This window comes from Oryctolagus cuniculus, chromosome 15 (genome assembly GCF_964237555.1).
Source record: "Oryctolagus cuniculus chromosome 15, mOryCun1.1, whole genome shotgun sequence".
Taxonomy (NCBI): domain Eukaryota; kingdom Metazoa; phylum Chordata; class Mammalia; order Lagomorpha; family Leporidae; genus Oryctolagus; species Oryctolagus cuniculus.
Genome location: NC_091446.1, coordinates 84,036,601 through 84,044,524, shown reverse-complemented (window position 1 = coordinate 84,044,524; position 7,924 = coordinate 84,036,601). Strand labels below are relative to the sequence as shown.

Here is a 7,924-nt window from a genome sequence, read left to right as displayed (position 1 = left end):
GCTGGAATTCAGGACTCAAGGCTCTCTGTGGTGTGAGGTGTGGAAGTGCCTCCTGCCTGCTCTCTGAATCCTCTCTAGGAAGTCACCACCAAGCACCTTCTAACTTGGACTCCCCCACGCACGGGGGGCTCACTACCTCATGGAGCCGAGCTCTCTCTCTCTCTCTCTCTCTCTCTCTCTCTGACAGCACTGGCTGTCTGGATGCAGGCTCCGTGTTGAACTGGATCAAAAGCTGTGACACCAGAGTAGAAAAAAACATGAAGTCTGGAAAAAAACCAACACCTTCCTTTTGCAATGAGGCCCGAGAGAGGGACGTGCCCACAATCAGGAGACCTGGCTTTGATCTGCAGCCTGGGGGAGCTGTGACTTGGCCCAGCTGCAGTGGCCCAAGTCCTGGTGCCCTTCCCTGCACTCCTGTCACGTCCAGGCAGGTCCGAGTGACGCGTTCCTGTGATGGTATATGATGGAAATTTTTACTTTAAATGTCATGTTAAAATACAATGAAGATACCTTAAAATTGGCTCTATGTGTATTTATGGATGTATATAACCATCCAGTGGTTCACTCTCTAGATAGCAGCTATTGGCTGGGGCTGGGCTGGGCCAGAAGCCAGGAGCTTCATCCAGGTCTCCCATGCAGGTGCAGAGGTCCAAGGACTTGGGCCATCTCCCACTGCTTTCCCAGGCCATTAGCAGGGAGCTGGATTGGAAGTGGAGCAGCCAGGACTCAAACAGGCCCCAATATGGGATGCTGGCAGCACAGGCAGTGGCTTAACCCAATACACCACAGCACCAGCCTTGAGAAAAACCATCTCTTACAGAAATGCAAGAAGGCACCACAGTTGCTATACTCAGTAGGGACGCTTGCTTATCTGTTGTGAACATAGTATTCATGGAGTTCACGAGTCGTACATGCAGAAATCCAAAACCCTGCTGTTGAAGCTGTTTAGGATTTCAGAAAATGAACGAATAACTCAGAGGTCTCTCCGCGTTCAGCAAAACTGTTCCACCTCGAGTTAATCTGGAACTGAATGTGACATTGAGCCCTGCCAAGTGTTGGCTGGGTCCCCAGCAGGGAACGGTCTGCATTCCACCAAGAAAAGCGGCTTTGGGTGTGGGAGGAACCCGTGGCCTTGGTGCAGCACTGGCCAGGCAGGTGGGTGGGACAGTTCCTCCGAGTGGCCCATGCAGTGCAGGTGACAGAGCAGTCATGCGGTGTGTGTGGCCAAGGGCCTGCTCCTGCCTGAGGTATAGGCCAGACACAGAAAGACGGATACCACATGTTCTCCCTTCCGTGTGGGAGCTGAAGTTAAATTAATTAATTAATTAAATAAATGGTGCTGGTGCTGTGGCATAGCTGGTAAAGCCACTGCCCATGGCGCCAGCATCCCATATGAGCACCAGTTTGAGTCCCGTCTACTCTACTTCCCATCCATCTCTCTGCTAATGTGCCTGGGAAAGCAGCCGAGGGTGGTCCAAGTGCTTGGGCCCCTGCACCCATGTGGGAGACCCGGAAGAAGCTCCTGGCTCCTGGCTTTGGCCTAGCCCAGCCCTGGCTGTTTCAGCCATTTGGAGAGTGAACTAGCAGACGAAAGACCTCTCGCTCGCTCGCTCTCGCTCTCGCTCTGCCTCTGCCTCTCCTTCTCTGTAACTCTGACTTTCAAATAAATAAAGAAATCTTAACAACAGATAACAAATGGTGCAATGTTTCAGAAAAATAAAATAACATGAAATCTTACGCTGCCCTGAAACACTTTTTGGAGTTGCAATGAGTTTGCACCGTTGGAGTTGCAAATTCCTGTTGCTGGATCCCTGTGCTAGGACGGGACCTGGAGCCGAGGCAAGCAGGCCTAGGTAAAATTTGGTTGCACAGACTTAAATGAAGGGCAGCACATTCCAGCATGTCCTGTGCCCACCTCTCAGGAAACGGCCCTGGCCCCAGAATCGGAGTCGTCCAGGCTCAGCGCCCGCAGAGGAGGAAGAAACTGAGAGAGCCCCGGATGAAGGTGGCCCGGGTAGGGTGACCTGGAAGGGCGGACCTGGAGCGACAGGCCTTCTTGCCAAGGGCAGGTGACAAGATGACGTGGTTGCAAATTAGTTCATGCAAGTTCCTTCTACAAATATTTACAGGGCACCTGCCATAAATCAAGCATTGTCTTAGTCTGAACCCGAGGCACAAAGGGATAAAGTGGAATTAAACACACTTCCTGTTTTCCAGGTGCTCGGAGAACAAGAAGGGGGACAGAGACACAAACAAACCTGCCCTGGCCCTGTGCTCCACTCCCTGTGAGCACTCAGAAGCGTCAGTGGCACTGACACCCACTAGCACAATGAGGGCAAGCACAGGGGTGCAGAAGATGGACAGCCACGCCTGTTGAGGTGGGAAGATGAGAGACGGGGTGCAGGGTTTCCGAGTGCACTCCCAAGGGCCCTCGGGGTCTCCTGCGGGTCCAGGAGCCCTGCTGGAGGACTAAAGAGGTGGCCCCAGGTGCAGGCCAGTTTGCATGCAAAGCTTGCACTGCAGCTGGGTGTCCCCCCCTACCACAACCCGAGGGTGCTAGATAGAAACCCATACTCCAGACGAAGGTCAAGGATTGCAAAGGAAAACTCCTCTGCCATGATCTGCTCTGTGTCTGCTTTGAATCCCACTGTTTCCTCGGGCTTCTTGTGATGGGAACCACAGAATGACGTCGGCCAGCATTTGTCGGCTGGCCGGAGCTGTCCGCAGTCCTCTGCGCTCCACTTTCCACGAATGTAAAGGATGTTCAGGTTCAAGTTTGAATACGGGGTGTGTGGTGCTTTGTGTTTCAACTCTTCCACGGAGGCGGTTCTCTCCAATCCCACGTTTCAGTGCGGTCTCAGCCACAGAGAGTCGGACACCAGGCTATGCCCCCAGCACTCCCCGCTGTCTGGATTCAGATCTGCATGCAACTTTCCCAAGGGTGCAGGAGTCCAGTCTGCCCTCGTGAGATGAGGGCGCTGTCTCTGCTCAGCAGATGCAGAGGCCTCCGGGGCCTCGTCCAACTCCTGAACAAGCACAGGCATCCCCCCAGAGCCTGGCTTCCCTAGAGGGTGGGGGCGGGGTGGGCAGGCCTCTCCTTCCCTCTACCTTCTCCCCCACTCATTAATCTCCCTGGCCTTTTCCTGCACTCCCAGAAGACAGTGTGCAGGCTCAGAGCAGCTTTTGTTTGGTTGGGTTTTGCTTTTGTCCCAAACATACTTTCTCAGGCAGGAAGAATCTTGTGCACCCCAGGTCCTTCTGGAAGCAAACCGTGCATGCAGAAGGGCCCAAGAGCCAGGAGATCCAAGACCCAGGCCACTGTCCCCTCCTGGACACTGAACAGAGCCTTTGGAGCCTGTGAGCGTGATGGGAGGGGGAGGAAATCAGGGGTCAGACAACCCAGGATCCTGCACAAGAGAGGCCTGTGTACCCGCAGAGCCCATAGCTGAGGCCTGGCTCTGGGCTGTGACTATGTCCCAGACATACTTAAGAGGAGACTGTAGCTGGAAGGACCTGGAAAACTTCAAGACGGGACCACCTCCCAGGAGCCCTGCAATTCTACTCCAGAAAACAGAGCAGGACAAGATCTTGGATGGGCAGGCTTGGTCCCCAGTGCCAGGACAGAATCCACATTCCAGCCCCATGCTTGCAGCCCCCAAGCTCAAGGCGCTGCATTCCACCCACCCCTTGTGAGACCAACTCCATCTTCAGATATGGACCGGGGTCAGCTCCGGAGGGCTTGGTTAGCTGTTGGTAAGACTGAATGCCATCATGCAGAAATCATTTTCAATGAAATTAGCTGCACGTAACAAACAGGGTACTCAAACCCAGTGATGTTCTGATTATTTCAATCCGTTTTCCTCTCTGCTCTTGAAATCATCTGACGGACAAATGCTGGCCACTGTGTGCTACTTTGCAGCTCTGCCTGCCGGCTCCACCTCCCTGTAACAGCCTGCCAGTTGAACATTTGCCAGCCAAATACCCTTGCCCCAGACCCTGGCAGGGGCCGCAGGAAGGAGAGAGCTGCAGAATTCTTCCACTGGGGAGTGACGTGGCTCCTCCTCTGGGTTGCGGAATCCCCAGGCTGCTGTGCAGAGGCTGGACCAGCAGGAAGAGGTGCAGGGGGCAGGAGGCTGTCCACATCAGGGGATGAACAGGCAGCTCCGGGCACCAGCCCCAGGCTTAGGGGTGGCATGAAGAAGAAGCAGATGAGAGCAAAGCCAGTGATGAGGAGGAGCCCAGCAGGGTTCTACTGAACTGGGAAGGCCAAGGAAAACTAGAAGTGCAAGCAGGCCCTGGGGCTTCGAACCTGAGTACTGTAGCTGCTGCTGTTAGCAGCCACTCCAGCACCAGGATGGAGAGGTGAGTTCCTCCAGGCTGCTTAGATGCAGAAGTGCTGGTGGTGCCCATGACCCCAGACACAGAGCAGGCTCCGAGAGGCTGGGGGACAGGGATGGGTGTCCTCAGCAGTTCCCACCTGGGTGTAGGAGCCCAAGGTGTCAGAGCTGCAGGAGACTGTGGTCCTCAGATCCTCTCATCTCCTTGTACCAGGGAGCTGCAGCAAACTTACAGGAAGCTAAGTGAAAAGATGGGTTGATTTGGGTGCAGACATTTTTTTTTAAATCTATGCATATGAGGGATCTTTTAAAAGTTCATAGAGGGAGAGCCGGCACTGTGGCATAGCGGATAAAGCTGCCCCTGCAGTGCCAGCATCCCATATGGGTGCCATTCTGAGTCCCAGCTGCTCCACTTCTGATCTAGCTTCCTGCTAATGCACCCGGGAAAGCAGTAGAAGGTGGCCCAAGTGCTTGGACCCCTTAACCCATGTGGGAGACCCAGAAGAAGCTCCTGGCTCCTGGCTTCAGCCTGGCCCAGCCCTGGTCATTGCAGCCATTTGGAGAATGAACCAGCAGATGGAAGAGCCTCATTCTCTCTCTCTCTCTCTTTCTCTCTCTCTCTCAAATAAATAAACATTTTTGTAAAAAGTTCATGGGAAATGCATGATATATAAACTGAACACAGATTTCAGTTTTTTCTTGCATCACAATAAGCATACCTTTTATTTCCATTTTTCCACAGACTTTTGGAAGCAACCTTGTACAAATGAGACCAACAAGGCCCAGGGGTTCGACTAGAGGTAAACCAGCCCCTAGCTTTGTCCCTCTTTTCCCAGGCAGCACCTGGCATCCTCAGAAACACAGAGCACAGATCAGGATCTGCTGGGAGCAGCAGTGACCTGTTGTACAGGGGTATCTTGATTTGTAGCCAACACTGACCAGACAGACTCACAGTGCTGGGGAGACAGGTGAGCAGCAAAGGTGAGACACCCAGGGCTCGGCATTGTCGGGAGAGAGGCTTGGGTGGAGCAAGGACTCAGGTTGGGGTCCCTGGCTCTCAGCCACCAAGAAAGGGGCAAGCAAGCTTCCCTCCTTGGTCCAGGGCTGGGGTGGGGGGCAGAATATGCCTGGTCCACAAGGCATGATGTAAGAGAAGAGGGTGCCTCTGCCCAGGTACCCTACTGTCACTAATGGCAGCCTTCAGGGAGAGTCTGGTGGAAGACAAGGAGGAATTCTAGCCCCAAAATGAAATAGGGTGAATCCTGGGGCTTGCGTTGTGGTGCCAGCATCCCATATGGGCACTGGTTCGAGTCCCGGATTCTCCGCTTCCAATCCAGCTCTCTGCTGTGGCCTGGGAAAGCAGTGGAAGATGGCCCAAGTCCTTAGGCCCGTGCACCTGCATGGGAAGACCCAGAGGAAGCTCCTGGCTCCTGGCTTTGGATCGGCACAGCTCCAGCCATTGCACCCAGTTGGAGAGTGAACCAGCAGATGGAAGACCTCTCTCTCTCTCTGCCTCTCCTTTTCTCTCTGTGTAACTCTGGCTTTCAGGTAAATAAATAAGTCTCTAAAAAATAGGGTGAATCCAGGGGTGGATGGCATTGCTCCAAGTGCAGCTGCTCTGAGGCTGCTTGCTCTGGTTTTGGGCATGAAGGTCGGGGCTCCCTCTACCCACCCAGCCAGGAGCCAGAGCCAGGAGGACAGGTGTTGTCCTGGGGCCAGCCTCAGATGAGTGAGGTCACTCAAGTCTCCACTCAGCATCATCATCTTGTGGGTACTGGGCGCTGGGACTCTGCCTTGAGAGAACACAGATCGTGGTGGGGAGAAAGCAAACACGGAGCAGCTGCACCAGTGAGAACCTGTGCGTGAGCCATGAAGCGGACCCGCTGCTGTCCAGGTAGATGAACCCACTACCATGGCTCCCATCCTCCTTTTTGTATTACTGTAAAAACAGACATGAAATTTACCTTCCACCATTTTTAAGTAGCATTAGGCCCATCTGCAATGCTGGGAGCCTCACTACCATCTGTGTCCAAAGCGTTCATCCTTCCAAAAGCTCCAAGCCCATGGAACGTGACCGCCGCGTCCTCCCCTCCCCCAGCCCCTGGAGATCCCTGCTTCATTTTCTGTTCGATGAATCTTCCTATTCTAGCTTACGTCATTGTCCTCGTCCATTCTGCGCCGCTATAACAGACTACCACAGACTGCATAATTTACAAAGAACAGGTGTTTATCTGGCTTGTGCTTCTGGAAGATGGGCGGCTGCAGTGGAAGGCAGAACGGCAAGAGGAAGTAGGAGAGATGGAGGGAGAGCCCAGCTCGCCATTGCAACAAAGTAGCAACATTAATCCAGCTTTAAAAATTTACTTACTTAATTATTTAAGGCAGAGAAGACTCGAGACAGACTAAAGAGAGAGGTCTTCCATCCATTTGTTCACTCCCCAAATGGAGCAGGAATTCCATGCAGATCTCCCACAGAGACAGAGGTACAAGCACTTGAACCATCTTCCACTGCTTTCCCAGGTGTATTAGCAGGGAGCTGGATCAGAAGTGGAGCAGCCGGGACTTGAACCAGTGCTCTGGCATGGGATGCCAGTGTCACAAGAAGTGGCTTAACCCACTGCACCACAACACTGGCCCCCACTAATCCATCTACAAAGGCAGAGTCCTCGTGACTCCATCACCTCCTTAAAGACCCCCACCTTTGAACACTCTTGCACTGGGGATTCCATGTCTAGCAAGTAACCCTTGGGGTGCACATCCATATCACAGCACTCACATAAGGGGACTCTCACCATGTTGTCTCTTCCCACCTGATTTATTTCCTGTAGCTTCACTGGCAAGTGGACTTACCAGACCCCATGCTACTTCCGTGTTTATCTGTTCAGGAAGCCGCCGCATTGCTGTCCACTGTGCCGGCACCATGTTTACTCCCACCACGGAGGCACAAGGATTCCAATTTTCCTCCCCGTCCTCGCTCACTCTGGAGATTTTCTATTTTTCTGACAGTAGCCTTGCTAATGGGCATGAGGCTCTATTTTGCTCTCTGTTATGCAATTACAATGAAATGTTGCCTGATGGCCTCTTGCATACACACCACTGCCTGCCAACTTATCTCTATACGTTATTTTGTAGGACCCCAAAAGCGGTGTCCTCTTGTGACGACCCCAGAAACACAGACTCCAGACCAGACGATGCAATAGAACAGGAGGTAATTTTATTTCATTTGTACAAATGGGCCCCCTACTGCTGCAAGCAGCAAGCAAGTGAGAGGAGCTCCGAGCAGCTATCTCACACAGCTTTTAAAGGGCAAAACCACAAAATTAACATATTATAGGCTGGCGTAAGTTCATTGGATAATTTTCAGTAGCGGGCCTTGTATGGCAGTCTGAAGTGGTAATGTCGGTGGAAAAGTACTAGGTCAAAGGGATACATTAGGGGAGGGGGTCTCTAGGAGAGAGGAATAGGTTGCTACGTGCCTTGCAGCTTTCTTTGTTAACCTTGAGCAAGCGTAGGGAAGGGGCTTATCTACAAGGCAGGTGTTCTGTGTATCTCTGGTTAGTAACTGACTGCTTTCTCTGTGAACCGGT

General features: G+C 52.8%; 1 long non-coding RNA gene across 1 annotated transcript; it reads left to right on the top strand.

Moving 5' to 3' along the window:
• Window positions 1-4,010: 4,010 nt before the first annotated feature.
• On the top strand, window positions 4,011-5,879 carry LOC138845454 (uncharacterized). The gene is made up of 3 exons (XR_011382717.1): window positions 4,011-4,362; window positions 5,174-5,305; window positions 5,675-5,879. It is a non-coding gene; the product is annotated as an uncharacterized lncRNA (long non-coding RNA).
• Window positions 5,880-7,924: the final 2,045 nt, after the last annotated feature.